General features: G+C 35.0%; 1 pseudogene across 1 annotated transcript; it reads left to right on the forward strand.

Annotated features, from left to right (window-relative positions):
* Positions 1 to 19,697: 19,697 nt before the first annotated feature.
* On the forward strand, positions 19,698 to 20,135 carry LOC308414980 (ubiquitin-conjugating enzyme E2 variant 2-like; annotated as a pseudogene). Its single transcript has one exon. The product of its transcript is annotated as a ubiquitin-conjugating enzyme E2 variant 2-like (transcript).
* The last annotated feature ends 826 nt before the right edge of the window (positions 20,136 to 20,961 follow it).

The raw sequence follows: 20,961 nt of genomic DNA on the forward strand, positions 1-20,961 counted from the left end.
ATAGCCACTCCAGCTTGCTTCTTGGAGCTGTTTGCCTGAAAGTTTTTTTCCCACCCTTTAACTCTGAGATAGTGTCTGTCTTTGTCTCTAAGATGAGTTTCCTGTATGCAACAAAAAGCTGGATTTTGTTTATGTATCCAGTCTGATAGCCTCTGTCTCTTTATTGGGGAGTTGAGTCCATTTATGTTAATAGATATCAAGGAATAGTTGTTTCTGTTTCCTGCCATTATTGCTTTTGTGGGTTGAGTTGTGTCTGTGTCTTTTTCTTCTTTTAGATTTCTTGTTTAGGAGTTTTCTTGTTTTTACTAGGCTGTATTTTCCCTCATTGTGTTTGGTTTTCCACCTATAATTCATTGTAGTGCTGGGTTTGTGGTCAGATATTGTGTAAATTTTGATATGTCTTGAAATATCTTCATCTCTCCATTGATGGTGATTGATAGTTTTGTTGGGTATAGCAGCTTGGGCTGGCACTTGTGTTCTCTTAGGGTGTGCATGATGTCTGTCCAGACTCTTCTAGCTTTCATAGTTTCTGTTGAGAAATCGGGTGTGAGTCTGATTGGCCTGCCTTTATATGTTACCTGACCTTTTTCCCTTACTGCTTTTAGTATTTTTTCTTTGCTTTGGACACTTGATGTTTTTACTATTATGTGTCGGGAGGTATTTCTTTTCTGGTCCAACCTATTTGGAGTTCTGAATGCTTCTATTATGCTCGTGGTCATCTCATTCTTGAGGGTAGGGAAGTTTTTTTCTACGATTTTGTTGAAGATATTTACTGTGCCTCTTAGTTGATACTCTTCTCCCTCTTCTATTTCTATTATCCTTAGGTTCGGTCTTCTCATTGCGTCCTGGATTTCCTGGATTTTTTGGGTTAGGAGCTTTTTGTTTTTTGTATCTTCTCTGGTTGTTTCGTCTGTTTACAATGTTGTCTTCTTCCCCCGAGATCTCTCTTCCATCTCTTGTAATGTATTGGAAACACTTGGTTCTGTGATTCCTGATTTTTTTTTTAGGTGTTCAACATCTAGGGTTATCTCTTTTTGTGTTTTCTTTATTGTGTCAATTTCTGTTTTAAATTCCCTCTTCCATTTCTTCATCTCTTTGATTCTGTTTTCCTCTATTTCTTTGAGTTCTTTGAGTGTTTTTCTTGTTTCCTCTTTAAAAGCTTCTGAATCTTTTTGCTTTTCCTCTCTTTCTTTTTTAAGTATCTCTATCAGCATCTTGAGGTATGATTTCAGGTCTGTGCCTTCCTTTTCTGGAGTGTTTGGAATTCCGATATTTTCTGTTATGGGAGAGCTGGGTTCTGGTGTTGCCAGGTTGTCTTGGTTTCCTTGGGATATACTCTTTTGCTTTCCTCTTGCCATTTTGTTGTCAGTGTTATGTTCTTGCCTTTCCCTTGTATCTGGTCTGTGTCCCTGGATCTCCACTGGTCCAGGTGGCAGGTGGGCCGAGCCCTGTTCTATGCCTCAGAGTTGCTGTGTGGGAACAGAAGTTCCAAAGTTCTATTCCTGGTTGCTCGATTAGACAGGGCGGGGCAGGGCAAGGCAGGGGGTGCACTTTCTGTGTGCACTCCGCAGAGATATCTCTGCTCCCTGGCAGCCCAGGTCTCCCACCCACCAGTTGCTCAGCCTCTACAAGCTGCCTTTCCAGGTGGCAGATGGGCCAGGCTCCGCTCATTGTCCTGAAGTCGCCTCCGGGTGGAAACAGAAGTTCCTAAATTCTGTTCCAGGTCACTGGATCGGGCAGGACAGGGCAGGTCAAGGCAGGGGGTGCACTTTCTGTGTGCACTCCCCAGAGATCCCTCTGCCCCCCAGCAGCCTAGGTCTCACACTCTCCAGTTGTTCAGCCTTTACGATCTGCCGTTCTGGGTGGCAGATGGTCCAGGCTCAGCTCTGCGTCGTGAAGTCGCCACCGGGTGGAAACTGAAGTTCGAAATTTCTGTTCCTGGTCGCTGGATCAGGAAGGGCAAGGCAGGGTAAGGGAGGGGGTGCACTTTCCGTGTGCACTCCGCAGAGATCTCTCTGCTACCCGGCAGTCCAGGTCTCCTACCCACCAGTTGCTCAGCCTCTATGAGCCGCTGTTCCTGGTGGCAGATGGGACAGGCTCCGCTCTGCATCCTGAAGTTGCCTCCAGGTGGAAACAGAAGTTCCTAAGTTCTGTTCCAGGTCACAGTTGTTCAGCCTCTACGAGCTGCCGTTCCGGGTGGATAAATGTATTTGAATAATACTTTTTATTCAAATATATGATAATACAAACTACAAAAGAATAAAGTCAAGAAAAAGCAACATAAATTATTCCAGATTGTTGGATAGGAAATGTGGTTTCAGTGAGAATCTTAAGCCTTGGTAAGAGTTTTATGTTGCCAATAATCTTACAATTTCAAATATTCAAATTTGGTGTTGAATTACATCACCAGCTATCTCAGTTATTATAGTACAAATACTGACTATCATAATGTGATTGCTATGTATCATATTGAACAAGAAAGATTAGATTTATTTGCAACTTTAAGAATGCCAACTAATTTTTACTCTTATATAAGGTAAAGGCTTAGTCTTCTTTCAAACATAAACTGACTTCTGTCATACTTCCATTGATAATTGAGGAGTTTCAGTATACAACAAAACAAAGATTTTTTTGTAATTTCTTAATACCTTTAGGAAGCACTAGGTGTTTAACCTCATTAAACAGTTACATAGAATTAAGTAATAAATATTCATTAGACAAACCTAAGTTACATAATTTCAACAGAAGAATAAATGAAATGAATGCAAAGAGAAATAGTTAGAAGCTAATGAGATGTCTCAGTAGATAAAACTACTGAAGATCCGTGTTTTAACCAACAACCCACTATAGAAGGAGATAATGAACTCCTGCCAATTGTACTCTAACCTACTGGGACAGGTTGTTTTGTGGGTCTACCAATAACCTCACAGACATATGATAATTCATTTACCTATTGAGGCTTATGACATTCCTGACTTACTAACTGATAGAATGTCTCAATCCAGAATTTGTAGAAAACAGCCACACAACACATGAATATGTATGCTGGTATCTTTACAAATACTTTAAATTACATTCAAAAAATAGAAATTATGAAAAAATCCTGTATTTTCAGCTATCATAGTTACATGAAAAACAAGGAAGGTAATAGTTTAAATTTTTTAAAAATTTCTATTTTCCCTTTTTAAAATTTTATTGGATATTCTCTGTATTTACATTTTAATTGTTATCTCCTCTCCCCTCATTCCCATCTCTCTTCTCCACCCATTGCCTCCAAGAAGGAGCTCCCTCTACCAACCACCTTCTCCCACCTCATCACCTTGGCATTCCCCTACACTAGGGAAACAAATCCTCACTGGACCAAAGTTCTTTCTTCCCATTGATGTCAAACAATGCTGTCCTCTGCTGTATATGTGACTGGAGACATGTGTCTTGGCATGTGTACTCATTGGTTGGTGTTTTAGTCCCTGGGAGCTGTGAAGGGTTTGGTTGGTTGATAATGTTGTTCTTCTCAAGGTGTTTAACACCCCTTTCAGCACCTGCAGTCCTCCTTTATTGGGGTCCCCATTTTTAGTCTGATGATTATCTGAAAACTATATGTATCAGTATGACTCTGGCAGAGCCTCTGAAGAGGCATCTATATCAGGTTCCTGCCAGTAAGTACTTCTTGGCATCAAAAATAGTGCATGGATTTGATGGCTGAATATGGGATGGATCCCAAGGTGAGGCAGCCTCTGGATGATCTTTTATTCAATCTTGGTTCCACTATGCGTCCCTTTATTTACTCCCATGATTGTTTTGTTCTCCCTTATAAGAAGGACTGAGGCATTCACATTCTGGTCTTCCTTCTTTTTGAGATTCATAAGGTCTGTGAATGTTTTTTGGGTATTCTGAGCTATTTGGGCTACTATCTGCTTTTCAGTGAGTTGACACCATGTGTGTTCTTTGGTGTCTGGGTTACCTCACTCAAGATGATAGCTTCCAGTTCCATCTGCTGGCTTAAGAATTGCATGAAGTCATTGAGTTTTATAGAATGACTAATACTCCATTGTGTACTATATTACAATTTCTGTATCCATTCCTATTTTGAAAAATTTCTGGGTCCATTACAGCTTCTGTCTCTTAAAAATCAGGCTGCTGTAAACATGGTAGAACGTGTGTCCTTGTTAGATATTGGAGCATCTTTTAGATATATGCACAGAAGTGGTATAGCTTGTTCCTCAGGTAGCACTATATCCAATTTTCTGAGCAATCGCCAGACTGATTTCCAGTGGTTTTACCAGCTTTCAATCCTATCATAAATTGTGAAGTGTTTCTATTTCTATGCATCCTCACTAGCATCTGCTATTACCTGAGTTTTTGATCTGAGTTACTCTGACTGGTGTGAGGAAGAATATCGAGGTTTTTTTTTTATTAGCATTTTCCTGATGACTAGGGATGTTGAACATTTCTCTAGTTATTTTTCAGGCACTCAGTATTCCTGAGTTGAGAATTTTTTGCTTAGCCCTGTATGTCATTTTAATAGGATTGTTTAATTCTCTTGAGTCTAACTTCTTAAGTTCTTTTTATATATTGGATATTAGACCTCTATCAGTTCTAGGGTTGGTAAAGATCCATTCCCAATCAATTGATTGCCACTTTTTCCTCTTGACAGTGTCCTTTGCCTTATAGAATATTTGCAATTTTATGAGGTTCCATTTGTAAATTCTTGATCTAAGAGGATAAGCCACTGCTCTTATGTTCAGGACCTTTTCCCCTGTGTCTATGTGTTCTAAGCTCTTCCCCACCTTTTCTTCTAATAGTTTCAATGTACCTTCTTTTTTGTGCCTTTTTGTGTCTTTGATTCACTGAGTATATGTGTATATTCTTTTATGAGGGCATGTAAGTGGGAATTCAATTCAACTTTAATATTCTTCACTTTTATGAGATTAAATATTCAGCATTTCAAATATCTTAAGTTTGGATAATATATTTTCAAACATGTCACCTTCAACTCAGTGATAGTTTGGACTTGTTCCATGGGAAAATTTATACTTTTACTAAATAAAACATAAAACTTTTGGGTAAGAAATTATTGAAATTTTAGTTTCTAATAGTCACTGCCACAGAGTTTTACAAGTTTACTGATATATTGAGTCAAATGAAGTCTTCCACATTTAGTCTAGATAGTTAAATATAACAATAAAAATAATACCAGTTAAATGTTATGAGAAAACATTTAGCAACTCATGTATCTGAAAATAACACCAAAATATACAATATTCTTGTGTAAATACAAATGGGCTACCAAAAATGCACATAAACGTATAAGAAACACCATGAGGAAAATAACTGAAATTGTGGCTTTTTAATATTATTCATGTTTACTGAAATTTACAAAACCAAACTGAATAGAAGTTATTTGTCACAATTTGATCTCTAATATATATATATATATATAAGCAATAATCTGAAAAGTTGTGAAAGAAACTATGGGTTTGATAATTTCTTTCTGCATAATAAACTGTGCTGTTTAGTTGAGAAATAAATGATAATACTGTTTAGAATAAAGAACATTTTTGGTCAATGTAATTTTGATTTTAGTGTATTTGATTGGAACAGTTGATAGAGTTTTTTCAACATTACTTTGTATATCAGAACACTAAAGGCAATTTAGTTATTATATTTGAAATATGATTTGCTAGCTCAAAAACCAATGAGATTCTTCATATCAATAAAGAGTAGTAGATCAACAATGACAAGACTGTCACTTGATTGATTACCCCATTAAAAGGCATTTGGTTTCCAATGCTTGGTCTCTTTCTCATTCTCTCTCTCTCTCTCTCTCTCTCTCTCTCTCTCTATCTCTCTCTCTCTGTCTCTGTCTCTCTCTGTGTGTGTGTCTGATTTTCTCTCTGTGTCTCTGTCTCTCTGTCTTTGTCTCTGTCTCTCTCCCTCTCCCTCTCATGCTTCATCTCTCTCCCCAAAATAATAAAAATAATTCTTTAGTGAAGATACTAAGTGGTTTGAAATTGCTTGGATATGTAATCATGGGTTCTCACAATCCGGTAAAGGTTGGTTCCAATACCTCATCCTTTTACTGCTTTATATTAATGGGCAGGTATAGTAGAAGGGCATTTACATTGTTATTTTTATATGGCTTTTATATTTTTGGGTGACTTTTTGCAAAAATGATTTATTTAGCCATGATATGTGAAAAGGGGGCTCTGTATAATTGCAGTTTCTTAAAAGCAATTAGAGAGTGAAGCAAGTTTAATTATCCATCTCTTCATCCTTGAATAGCATGAAAAATTTTGTGATAGAAATTTTGTTTCCATGTATGCCAATAAAAATGGGTAGGTGACATTATTATTATAGTACAGTTGATCATTAATCATTAATGTTCTAAAATGATACCTACTCTAAATCTGGCCTCCAGTCTTTAGGGGAAAGATTCAAATTCCATAATTATCTGAGTATGCATTATCAAAACATATCGTGAATAAAAAAGTCTACATAAAACTGAAATATGTTCCCATTAAAATATAGAAAACTGTGCCAAGAAGATTTATTTAAAATTAGTATTGGTATAAGTCTGTGCAAAGGGTTTGAATTAAGAAGAATTCAGTCTTACAATAAAAGTGAATCTCATTGAGGAGACTTTCAATTTAATTGCCACATGCTGTGATATGCCAACAAGACATTCTAGTGCCCACTTTGCTTCTGAACCTATTGTTGCACACACTGTATTGTATAATTAGAGTCCTGACCTCAACCAAGAATATAGCGAAACCTCAAGGTAATGAGATTGATTATTAGCTAATGTAGAAATTGTAAATTTGACCTTAACATCATTAATAATAGAAGACAAAAGAATGTTCATATAGATAACTATCATATGCTATAATTCATAGACATTGTTGAACAATAAAATGCTTAATATAATCTATTTGTTATTGATTGCAAAATAGATAATACAAACAAAAAAATATGTAATTTGTTTCAGAAACCCCCTAGCTTTATTTCTTTAGCTTTGCCCCGGATTCAGAAATCTCACCCACAGATACTAAGAACTGAAAATGGTACCCAGATGGACTTAATAAGGAAAATTTGGGCTATATTTTGTCTTACTCATTATAGAGCCTCAGGTGCATTGACACTTGTCTGTACAAAATTATAAAAGAGTCAGAATCAAAGGGCTATATCCATCACCTCTTGTTAAATAGACTGTTTCAACAAATCTATATTCTAGATAGTATAATTGTTATTTATTAAGCAAAGCAAGACCTCCCAGTGACTGATGATGAACATATAAAATGAATATATTATAATTTTGTTCTGGATATCCAAATGAAGACATACCTTGATGGCATATTTTTATAAAAAATTATGTCTAGGATGAGCATGTAACACATATGATGTAAGTTTTGCCATGAATATTATAGCTCATTTCATTTCTTCCTCAGAAATTTTGTTTCAAAGTACACAATGTTTTGCAATATATCTAAGCAATGAGGACATTATTACTGTATCTCTAAAAAATAACTTCAAGTAAAAAGGAGCTGAGAATGGAGAAGACCTCATCTTTCCCTAATTTGGTGTCAAAATTACACCTACTTTGGATGGGCAATTTATTTGTAATAATGCAGAAATTAGTTTACATTTCCTACTTGACACAATGTGGTCTCAATGGGGAAGATTGATTCAAAGAAGAACTCTCTAGTTTAGATTGGACTGTGAGCATGATTGGGAGGGATTTCCTTAATTAAGTTAAGTCTGGTAAGAAGAGAAATAATTATTTTGGGTGTCAGAGTTTTCTGAGCTGTATGCTAGTTTGAAAGTAGAGGAGAGAGCTAACTGATCAGAGAGAATCGTGATCCTGAGAAAAAGGACATTACTCTTACGCACCATTTCAGTTAAAATATTAGACAACAACAAAATATTTCTCAAATCATATATACAACTTATCTAGGATATTTTTTACCAAACAACCTTTATTACCTGAAAACCAATACCTGTATTGATTCTGATTTGTGTAATAGATAGTAAGGAAACAACTGTTCTTTACTGATGAGAGAGGTCCAGGAGATATGCTAAAATTTTGTGTTGTAGCTACAGTAGCATAGATGATATTGGAGCTTCACCATGACAAATAAATTGGTCTTAGCAAAAAGATCCCCTTTGTGATCTGCACATATCTTTCTATACAACCTAATTTTTGTTCCATTGTGAAGTAGAAGTCACTGAAAGTAAAAGGCTATAAAAGGATAAAGGTGAGAAAAGTATTTTGCCTAAAGAATCTGTATTATATCCAATAATAATTTTCTAGAATCTTTATCATATCCAATAATAATTTTCTCTTACTCAAGATATATTGTGAAACTGAATACTAGTGCCATTCTAATTTTATGTATTAAGACATGAGTTTTTTTCCAGCACCTCAACACCACACACACACACACACACACACACACACACACACACACACACACCACATCAACAGAAAGTTAATACAACAGAATCAACTATTTTTCTTTTTATTATTATTTTATTTATTTGCTTTCCAGCTGTTGGTCCCACCTACGGGTTCCACCTACCACAGTTCCTCATCCCATAATTATAAAAATATCACTTCCATTTTTATCACCTGGCTTACTATGTAAAGGTTTTCATGTTTTTCCGTATAAGGGAATTTTTCATTTCCTGACACATTATTCTTTCACATTTTTTCTTTATCAGATAGGCAATAAAATCTCCAAAGAAATCACCTTGTTCTGGTCTTGAGGTTCTTACCTTAACTTTTTATTATGAATTAAATTTATTATTCATAATTCATCTCTTCAGATTTTCTTTTCATTTTAATTAATTAATTTATTTTTTTCATTAACACAATCATTCAGTGTATAATGAATTCAACTACAAGAAATGTTTGTCAGGAATATTAAGGCAGATGTAATCAGCTTCAGTATTTGTAATACTTCCTTTTCAAAAAAATGTTATATAATACAAGAATCTATGTACTTTTTATCCCTAGAGGGATGAAAGATCTGGTCAGTACAACTTTTTGGACAATGTTATACATAATAACAGTATTCACAATATTTCCATTCCACCCTCTCCCTCCAAATGTTCATATGTCCAACAATTTAACTCCTGAAATTTATCACTTCTTTAGTTGCTTTATACTCATGCAAATTCACATGTTGTATACATGTGTGTGCATGCCTGAGTGTGTGTGTGTGTGTGTGTGTGTGTGTGTGTGTGTGTGCATGAATACATAAGTAAAACCATCTCAGGACATTTGGCATTGTTTCTTGTATATGTGTCTAGGTCCCACTACTTAGGAAGAAAGATACTACAGAATCAGAAACACTCTGTTTATGATTCTCTCTTTATGGGTCACAGACGTTACAAATTCAATCATTTCTTCTAGTTATATGATTTTGCACCATGTAAATGTTCATAATTTTCAGGTTTTCCTTTTTATTTTGTTTCTGAGACATTGTGTCACTTTATAGTAAGGTCTGATTAGTACTCACAATATTGAATAGGCTAGCTTGGAACTCATAACATATTGCCTCACTCAGCCACCTGAGTGTTAGAATCATAGAAGTAAATCCCTATGTCTTGACCTTATCTTTCTTTAAATGTTGCTATATACTCTAACATCAGTAGTAATAACTTGTTTTATATTTATGATTTTATTTACTCCTTTAAAATATTTAATTTCAGATTTCTTTCAAAATATTTAATTACTATTTTTGATTTTCTATTAATATTTGCTTCTATTTTGATTAATAATATTTATTACATTCAAATTTTTGAGAGTGTTGACTTTGTTCTTTTTGTGTATAGTTGAGATATATTGGGTGCATACGTTTTAGAGGAGACTGTTACAACAAGGTAACATTTTTCATTAACATGGTGATTTTTGTAGTTTCTTATTTATTTTTCTCAGGATATTCTGAAGCGTTTTTGAAAATTTCTTATACTGAATTATCTAAAGTTTGTACATTCTTATTTTGTAATTTCTTGACTTTGTTGATATTTTTTTTTTAGTTTCAGTTAAACAAATTCTGCTACTGAATTCTAGTTTCACATAAATATGTTAAGAAGATAAATAGAATGATATTAGCCAATGCATTAATAAAATTATCCAGTTATAATTAATAGTCAATGCAATTAATTATCAATAAAATCATTTAATTTAATAAATACAATAGTAATTTTTGTGGAAATTTACATATATTCTTCTCCAAGAGTGCCTGATGAAATGTTGAGTTTAATATATATTTTTTGCACACAGAAAAGTTCACTGTTTTCTTTTCGCTATTCTTTTTAGTTATTCTATACATTTTAAAAAATGTTGAAAGTTTTCAGTATTGCTGTTTCTGTTTATATTGTATAGTGCAGCTAATGTTTGCTTTATCTATTTCAGTGCTCTGATGTGTCAGGAATATATCAAATTGTGTGTATCTCTGTGTGTGTATGTTTGTGTGTATGTGCACATAATTGTGCACTACATATATCTAGAAAATTAATGTGTATTTCATAATAAAAAGTACTCACTTTTCTTGTGATTCTTTTTAACTTGAATTTTAAATAGCGTTGTATGGCTGGTTTTGTGTAACTTAACAGAAGCTGGAATTATCACAGAGAAAGGAGCCTCAGTTGAGCAAATGACTCCCTGAGATACATCTGTAAGGAATTTTCTCAACTTTCGATCAAGGGAGGAAGGCCCAGCCCATTGTAGGTGGTGCCATCCCTGGTCTGGCAGACCTTGGTTCTATAAGAAAGAAAGCTGAGCAGGAACAGTGGAGATCCAGGTACACAGGTCTGATGAGACAGCACTCCACATAGCCAGGAAGAAGTGAGGTCTGTAACAAGTGCTCAGAAAGTGTGCCCCCCCCATTGGTTCAGGGAAACAGGAACCCTGCTTAGGGTCCCTGTTTCCACCCAGCAGCCCATGCTTGTCTTTAATAACAACAAAGACAACAAAAAGCCCAAATAAATATGGAAACTAAACAATGCTCTATTAAATGATAGCATGGTCAAAGAAACAATAGAGAAAGTAAGGATTTTCTAGAACATAATGAAAAAAAAAAAACATACCCCAACCTATGGGATGCAATGAAAGCAGTACTAAGAGAAAAACTCATATCTCTGAGTGCTTCCAAAAAGAAACTGGAGAGAGGATACACTAGCAACTTGATGGCACAGTTGAAAGCTCTAGAACAAAAGGAAGCAGATACACCCAAGAGGAGTAGACAGCAAGAAATAATCAAACTCAGAGCAGATATTGACCAAATAGAAACAAAAATAACCATTCAAAGAATCAACAAAACCAAGAGCTGGTTCTTTGAGAAAATTAATAAGATTGATAAACCCTTAGCCAGACTAACTAGAGGGCAAAGAGAGAGTACCCAAATTAACAAAATCAGAAAGGAAAGTGGAAACATAATAACTGAAACTGCAGAAATTCAAGAAATCATCAGATCCTATCACAAAGGTTATACATAACAAAGCGGGAAAATCTGAAGTAAATGGATAAATTACTAGAGAGATACCAGGTACTACAATTTTAAAGGACCAGGTATACCATTTAATAATCCCATAACACGTAAAGAAATAGAAGCAGTCATCAAAATCTTCCCAACCAATGAAAGCCCAGGTTCTGACAGGGTCAGTGTAGAATTTGATCAAACATTTATTGATGAGTTAATTCCAATACTCTACAAACTATTCCACAAAATAGAATCAGATGGAAAACTACCTGACTCATTTTTTGATGCCACGATAACCCTCTTTCCAAAACCACACAAAGACCCTACAAAGAAAGAGAACTTCAGACCAATCTCACTTTTGAGCATTGATGCAAAAATACTCAATTAAATTCTTGGAAACCAAATCCAAGAACACATCAAAATAATCATTCACCATGATCAAGTAGGCTTCATTTCTGGGATGCAGGGATGTTTTAATATACAAAAACCCATCAAGGTAATCCAACATATAAAAAAAACTCAAACAAAAAAAAACAAACAAACAAACAAACAAAAAAAAAAAAAACAAAACACACACAAGATCATCCCACTAGATGCTGGGAAAGCATTTGAAAAAAATCAACACCACTTCATGTTAAAAGTCTTGGAAAGAACATGAATCCAAGGCCCATACCTAAACATAATAAAAACAATATGCAGCAAACCAACAGCCAATATCAAACTTAATGGTGGGAAACTTGAAACAACCAACTAAAATCAGGGACTCGACAAGGCTGCCCACTCTCCTCCTACCTATTCAACATAGTACTGGAAGTCCTGGCCAAATCAATTAGACAGCAAAAGGAAAACAAAGGGATACAAATTGGAAAGGAAGAAGTAAAAACATCACTGTTTGCAGATGACATGATAATGTATGGAAGTGATGCCAAAAATTCAACCAGAAATCTTTTACAGCTGATAAACAAGTTCAGCAAATTGGCTGGATACAACCTTAACTCAAACAAATCAGTAGCCTTCCTATACTCAAAGGACAAACATGCACAGAAATAAATTAGGGAAAAAGTATCCTTCACAATAGTCAAAAACAATATAAAATATATTGGTATGACTCTAATAAGCAAGTGAAGGAACTGTATGACAAGAACATCAAATCTCTGAAGAATGAAATGGAGGAAGATCTCAGAAAAATGGAAATATCTCCCATGCTCATGGATTAGAAGAATCATCTTTGTAAAAATTGCCATCTTGGCAAAAGCAATCTAAAGATTCAATGCAATCCCCATCAAAATTCCAACTCAATTCTTCATAGAGTTGGAAAGATCAATGTGCAATTTCATCCAGAATAAGATAAGACCTAAAATATCAAAATCCATCCTCAACACCAAGAAAACATCTGTGGAAATCACCATCCCTGACCTCAAGCTATATTACAAGGCAATTGTGCTAAAAACTGCATGGTACTGGTACAGAGATAGGCATGCAGATAAATGGAATAGAATAGAAGATTCAGAAAAGAGCCCTCATATATATGGTCACTTGATTTTTGACAAAGGAGCTGTAAACATTCAGTAGAAAAAGGAGAGCCTCTTCAACAAATCTTTTTCTTCCAACTGGCACTCAGCATGCAGAAGAATGAATATAGACCCTTTTTATGTCTTTGTAAAAGTCTTAAGTGCAAGTGGATCAAAGGTTTCAACATTAAACCAGGTACACTAAAATTATTAGATGAGAAAGTAGGGAAAACCTTAGAACACATAGGCACAGGAGAAAATTTCCTGAACAGAACACCAATGGCTTTTGATCTAAGGTCAAATATTGACAAATGAGATTTAATGAGATTGCAAAGTTTCTGTAAGGCTAAGGACACTGTCAACAGCACAAAACTGCTGTCAACAGATTGGGAAAAGATCTTTACCAACCCCACCTCAGATAGAGGCCTAATATGCAAGGTATACAAAGAACTCAAAAGCTAGATACCAGAAATCAAACAACACTATTAAAAAATGGGGTACAGAGCTAAACAAAAAGTTCACAATTGAGAAATAACGAATAAATGAGAAGCATCTAAGGAAGTGCTCGACATCCTTAGCCATCAGGGAAATGCAAATCAAAACAACCCTGAAATTCCACCTCACACCTGTCAGAATGGCTAAGATCAAAAATTCAGATGACAGCAGATGCTGGTGAGGATGCAGAGAAAGAGGAACACTTCTCCACTGTTGGTGGGGTTGTAAACTGATACAACCACTCTAGAAATCAGTCTGGCGATTCTTCAGAAAATTTGACATAGTACTACCTGAAAACACAGTTATTCCACTTCTGGGCATATACCCCAGAGATGCTCCAACATACAACAAAGATACATGCACCACAATGTTCATAGCAGCTCTATTTATAATAGCCAGAATATGGAAAGGACCCAGACATCCTTCCGTCGATGAATGGATACAAAAATTGTGGTACATTTACACAATGGAGTACTACTCAGCTATCAGAAACAATGACTTAACGAAATTCTTAAGAAAATGGATGCATCTAGAGAATATCATCCTGAGTGAGATAACAGAGTCACAAAAGAACAGACATAATATGCAGTCACTGATAATGGGATACTAACGCCAGAAAGCTCTGAACATCCCAGAAACTACTCACAGACTGTGTGAAGTTCAAGGAAAAAAAAAAAAAAAAAAAAAACGTTATGTTCAATCCTTACACACCAAGAAAACTTTGACTAATTCCGGGTTACATCCTGTTTTACATGTACTTTATGCTCATTGTAACTAGTAAGACCTTAATACACACTATCAAAACTTTGGGGAAAAAAAGCCAAGCACTGACAAAAATGTCTTTGTATAATTTACGGCAAAAATGCTTAAAATTTGTTCATTTATCTTTTTTTTTTAAATAAAGTTGTTAAATAAAATAAAGTACTGACAAAAATATATTCGGATACTTTTATGCAAAGATGCTTATAATCTGTACATTTATCTTTGTTTTTTAAAATAAAGTTGTTCAATTAAAAAAAAAAATATATATATATATATATTTCTCACATAATATATTCTGATTGTGATTTATAATGTATTATTATGCAACATATAAAGGTAAGCCAAAAAACTAACACATCACAGTAGGGAAAAACAATAAGCAAACAAAAGAATAAAAAGAAGAAAAAGACCCCCCCCAAAGGCACAAGAATGGATATAGATACAGAGATACATTTGGTTACATACTCAGGAATACCACAAAAATAATAAATTTGGATCCAAAGCATATAATCAGAGGATATATGTGGCAAAAAGAAAAGGTAGGAAATAAAATAAAAATATAGAATTAGAAAAAGACAAACCTGAAAGGACATTAAGAAAGAAGGAACTGCCTGGGCCAACCCCAGAAGGGGTCTTCATTCTTTCTTTTCTTTTTTCTTTTTTTCCACTTATTTCTTTCTTAATTTATTCCACAAGCCTTTTCTTTATACCTCAGTGCTAGCATTCCCCTTTGTGGCCAATGTGCTGAGTCAGAGTCTGGGGAAACATGTAGGCATTGGTTTATTTTTGACTCTTGAGCACTTGGAAATCCTGACTTATTTGCTTCATCTTGTGAGATCACCCTCTGCCTTTTCATGAAGTTACAGGTGCTTAAGAATACAAAACATCCCACATTTCTATATATAAATAAAGAAATCTGCTGAAGTTTATGTCCTAATAATCCATGTGTCAACACCTCTGACTGACATTTACCTTTTACCTTTCTTTATGTTCTTTTTCTCTTCTCTTATCTTCTCCTCTTTTCTCCTCTGTTCTCTTCTCTTCTTGTCCCCTCTGTTCTCCTCTCCTTCTCTCTCTCTCTCTCTCTCTCTCTCTCTCTCTCTCTCTCTCTCTCTCTCTCTCTCTCTCTAGCTCTCCCTCAATATCTTTCTCTCGCTTTCTTTCTTTTTTTGTTTGAGAAAGGACTGAGGGACCTGATGGGTGTTTTTTAACCCCATAGGAAGACCAACAATATCAATCAAACAACCCTTATTGCCATCCAGAGCTCCCAAGAACGAAACCATCAACCAAAAGGGTAAACATGGAGGGACCAAGGGCTCCAGTTGCATATGTAGCTGAGGATGGCATTGTCTGGCATCAATAAGAGGATAAGCTTTTGGTCCTGTGAAGGCTCATTTCCTCAATGTAGGTAAATGCCAGGGCAATGAAGTTAGAGTGGATGTTTTGGAGTAGGAGCATCTTCAAGGTGGAATATTCTTTCTTGCCTGTTCTTGAGGCAGCAGAGGCAGCTTCTTACTCAGCTTTGGCTGAGCGTTAAGACTTGGTCTTATGAGATATTTAATTTGCTATATAATAAAAAATTTTAATTAACTAAGTCTAAGTTTCTCTGTTACTGCATCTGACCTGACTTCTTTGTTTCTCTGAGACCATAAGCTGCAGTCTTTTGCACTTAGCACCTCATCCTAAAACAGCAAGAAGTAAAGTTAGCTATTAATTGCTAGAGCATTTTCCTTTTGTCCAGATGCTTCTTGCTTGTCCTCCAGCAGTAAGCGTGTATTGAACCAAGAGAAGATAATAGTGGTTGCTGAAGGATAAATTTTACATAGGCAAATATGTATAAACTCACATGAGTTCATATACAGACTCACGAATTTGGATTCAAAAGAGTTGGGTCCAGTTTGCATGCATTTTCTCAATTACATTCTTAACACATGCACACGCGAGCGCGCACACACACACACACACACACACACACAGACACACACATTCTCACAATTATATATATGTATACACATATCCAAACTTACATATGCATATGGAGCAAAAGACCAAGCACCTGTACAGAAATAACTCACTCATTATAGATGAGAAAATGAGCTCCAAATTTTATTGAATGTTGCAGCGAGTATATATAGTCAGTGCCCAGCACCTGCTAGGTTCACTTCACTCACCCTGACTGCTTTTGACTAAGTGGGCCATGATTGTCCCAGCTTGCTGTTTCACTCACTTTCCCTTGGTAGGTTTTGTTTGTTTGTTTGTTTGTTTGTTTTTTTTTGTTTTTGTTTTTTTTAAGGCAGGATGGGGGAGAAAGTAGGAAAAATACATATAGATCTGAAGGAGGAGGTTCTATACCCAGGAGGTCTTAATTGGCAAGAGGTAGATATGATGATTTTTAAGGGTTTCTTGGGGTCAATCATTTTTTCTTTTAATCTAGGTGAGTGGTTTACATCTTTGTGAAATGGTTATAAACTTATTGTGTGGATGAATTGTGGATTGAGAATTTAACATACAAATCTATTTGCTAAATCTTAAGTTTCTGGAGCTTTGAATTTACTGGTCCAGAGGTCATGGCAGGCAGAGAGGCAGCTGGAGTGTGTGGATCCAGCTCTATTGCCTGCTCTGAGTGAGAATGTGTGGGACTTTTGGAGTGTGTGTGTGCCAGGAGTCATAACTACCATGTGGAGAGGGAGGCTTGTGGACTATGTGGTCGGGTAGCAGCTGGCCCTAATGGTGCCAGCAATAGAGTAGGATAAAATGTTACATTTTTAAATAATTAGCACAACACTTCTATTTTTTTAATGCTAAATGAGTTAAACACAAGTTTGTAAGAAGAAAGCTTTGGAAATACTTCCAAGTTCTTGAGTTCAGTTCTGTCTTAAAAGGTGTTCTACAAACTTCTCCTCAGCTCAGGTCCTGTCTCATCTTGGTTCTTATTTGCTTAGTTCTGACTGATTCTTTGTCCTCAGCACATAAACATCTTTCAGAATACCTGCTCACATGTTAAAAAGTTCATCACAAGGTCACAAAAAATCACATTATAAGTTGAAATAGAAGTTTACAACAGAGAATGTTTACATTCATATCCATTAGGAGTAATTATCTGGCTAAACATCCATCACCTGTCTTAGCTCCACAGGTTTACAGAAAGTTTGAAACTATAATTAAGTTATTAGTGAAATTTTGTATAGATAAGCCCAGCCAATATTTTATCCTCTGTCCTAGCACCAATATTAAATCTTTTGTTTTCTTCTTATGATTTTTGGTAAAATGTTTTAGAACTTCATGGAATATGCTCTGAGAAGTAGAAAAACGGTTACCATCTAAGAGCAATTAACTGGTAACACTCTGCACACTGGCACAGTTCTCACTGCAGTTATGACTAACAGAAAGGAACGTAATAGGAGTTGCAATATAATAGAGCTTAATAATCACTGCTAGAATTTTAAGAACTCTAAAGCATCATTATTAAGACTTAAGAAGTCAACTATTTGTCTATATAACATCACTACAAGAGAGTACCTCTTCATAGATCTGGAGAGATGTGTCCTAAAGGGGTGGGCTAAAATTTAATTATTGTTATATATGTTTAACAATAACAGGTAAAACATTATTAGCAGTTTTATTGTCTAAAATTAATTCTCTTACAGCCTTGTTAATAAGTGTGTATCTCTCACAGATTATATAAAAATACAAAAATGTATTCATATACTTTTATGAAGAATGCTTAAAATCTGTACATTTATTTTTTTAAATAAAGTTGTTCAATTTAAAAAATGGAGCACTTCAAAATGAGTGAATATAAAGGGAAAGTATAAAAATATCAGGGCAAAACTTATTTATGATATGAACAATAACACAAATAAAAAATCTGGTAATGGTACCACCACTAGAATCCTTCAAATTTGCTTTGTTACCAATGAAGGCTTTAGGAAGACTAACACAGTTGTTGGCTGTAGATGCTTTAGTTGCTGAATTTAAAAGAAGTCTCAACCTGTTAAGCATTGAACAATTTGTTAAGGTTTATATGATTTCTGCCAATGAAGAAAAATAAACAAAAGACAAACAAAACTGAACCATGCAAAAGGAAACATTTCTAGTGCAATGAAAGAGAATTGGAGAAAAGGCATCATCACAGTGAAGGCTTAAAAGAAATCACAAGTAATAAATTAAAATTTGTTGATAGCTTAAATTTTATAGAGGTTGTAATGCTGTGCTCAGAAATTTTTTTTGAGGGGCATGATGGAAATAAGAATTATTTATCTGACAAAGTTTGTAAGGCCGACTTTGCTAAATGTTGCCATGGATGCATTTTCTGTTAACTTGCAAAAGCTGTAGTGGTAGAAATCCCTTATGAACAGAACTCTGGAATGTGCACATTGAGTAAGAGTATGGGGAAGTGGCTTGTAGTAACTCGTAAAACAGTGTTTGTTTTGTTCTTATCAATAAATGGAGACAAGAAGCTTAAGGATGGTTTCTCATCAACAAATTCAGACATATCATTTGAAGAAAATAATCATCAGCTACTTGAATTCAGCTGAAATATGTATATACTCACACATATATATGTATATATGTGAGAGTATGTAATGCCTTGCTGGTGTAATTGTCCATGTCTATAAATTTATGTTGTATATTTGAGTAAAGCCATTGGTACATCCATGATACTGAGTACAAGGATACCAGTGTACTGTTTTGAACTTTCATCACTAAGTCATTTTTCTTATTCAGTAATAGTCAGCCTGTAGTGTTTCAGTCTCCAGGTGAGAAGTTCAGAAGCAGCTTTTCTGTGAAGGTAAAGACTAATTGTCTAAAATGAAGAGAACTATCTGATTATGTGGGATTTATGCAAGAAAATTTTATCTGAAGTTTTTATAATTCAGAACAAACAATTAAGTATAACAGCTGGGAGAAACAAAATATGGAATACACAATTGTTCAGTTACAAAGTTAACTAGACACATCAAGTTGAAGCTTATTCCTAAAGAGCAACATCACAGCATGAATCCATGAAAAGGAAAAACAATTGCAAAAAAAAATGAAAGCAAGAGTAAAAAAGGGAGCAAGAAATAGAGGAATCACAAATGAAGAGATAAACAAGAAAAAATAAAAAAAAATTATGAACACTATTTTTATAAAGTTTTAAGAATGATAAAAATAGTTAACAAATGCCCAGTGAAAACATAAAACTCAAAAGTATATTTTCACATTGTTTTTCTTCCCCCGAAAAATATTTTTAAAACAACAACATCGACAACAAAAACTTTTTAAGAAGATTCTTATTTATGAAGGATTCTCAGAAAATGGGACATATTAGTACTCACTATACAACTTCTGTGTATATACCCAAAATATTTTCCAACATCCAAGGACACACACAACCTCTACTATGTTTATAGCAGCCTCATTTATAATAGGCAGAAGCGGGCACATCTGGTAGCTGGAGAAGATGGGAGTCTCCACAGGTGTTAAAGTTCCTCGTAATTTCTGCTTGTTGGAAGAACTTGAAGAAGGATAGAAAGGAGTAGGTGACAGCATGGTTAGCTGGGGCCTTGAAGATGATGAAGACATGACACTTACAAGGTGGACAGGCATGATTATAGGGCCACCAAGGACAAACTATGAAAACAGAATATATAGCCTGAAAGTAGAATGTGGATCTAAATATCCAGAAGCTCCTCCATCAGTTAGATTTGTAACAAAAATTAATTTGAATGGAATCAATAATTCCAGTGGAATGTTGAATGCACGGAGCATTCCTGTATTAGCAAAATGGCAAAATTCCTATAGCATTAAAGTTGTACTTCAAGAGCTAAGAAGTCTTATGATATCCAAAGAAAATATGAAGCTTCCACAGCCACCAGAAGGACAGACGTACAGCAGCTAATTTTAGTGGATCTCAAACTTGTCTTAAATCAGCAACCTTCTACTCATGTTTATGTCTTGATTAAATATCACCATGCAAAATACCCACACATTAAGTAAAAGAATTGCAGCTGGTAAACATGACCTGGACAGTTGTAAGAGCATATCTAATATATGTACACCTATTATGTTTTCAGGTAACAAGAGAAGCTCAGCACAGTTTTTCTTTCTCTTCTTAAAGCATTGTCATTTAAACAAGAACCTGAAGTATTCAAAATGGAATTCAGGTTTCCCAGACAGAAGCATGGCAAGAGTGCCAGGTGGCCATGAACACATTTGTTTTTCTGATAAGTAAAGTCTCAGGAAGGAGGAGCAGAACTGGCGCTTTTCCATCATGCACAGAGCTGCAGCTGGAATTGTTTCAAGTGGCAGATGTAATGAATAGTCACCAATTGTGGTCATCCTTGAAGTGGTGTGGGTGCTGACTACTATTAGCATCAAAAATACGTTTAGGATTGTTTTCATACCTGTATTTATAATAAAAAGATGTTTGGGGTTTTGAGTTTCTGTTAAAAGCTGTTCCCATTTGTTACATGTAACAGACATGGTAATTTGTTTACAGTCTTTGTTTAATAAAACATGCTTAGAAGTGAAGTCAACAAAAAGGAAATAGGTGTATGGATATGTGATTTTAAGATGAAAGTTAGTCTTAAAATGTAAATAAAATATGGAATGTGTCTTCAAAAATATATAATAGGCAGAAGCTGAAAAGAACCCAGATATTCTGCAGCATATGAATGGATTTAGAAAATGAAGCACAATTACACAATGGACTACTACTGAGCTAT

The sequence above is a fragment of the Micromys minutus genome (assembly GCF_963924665.1).
Source record: "Micromys minutus genome assembly, chromosome: X".
Taxonomy (NCBI): domain Eukaryota; kingdom Metazoa; phylum Chordata; class Mammalia; order Rodentia; family Muridae; genus Micromys; species Micromys minutus.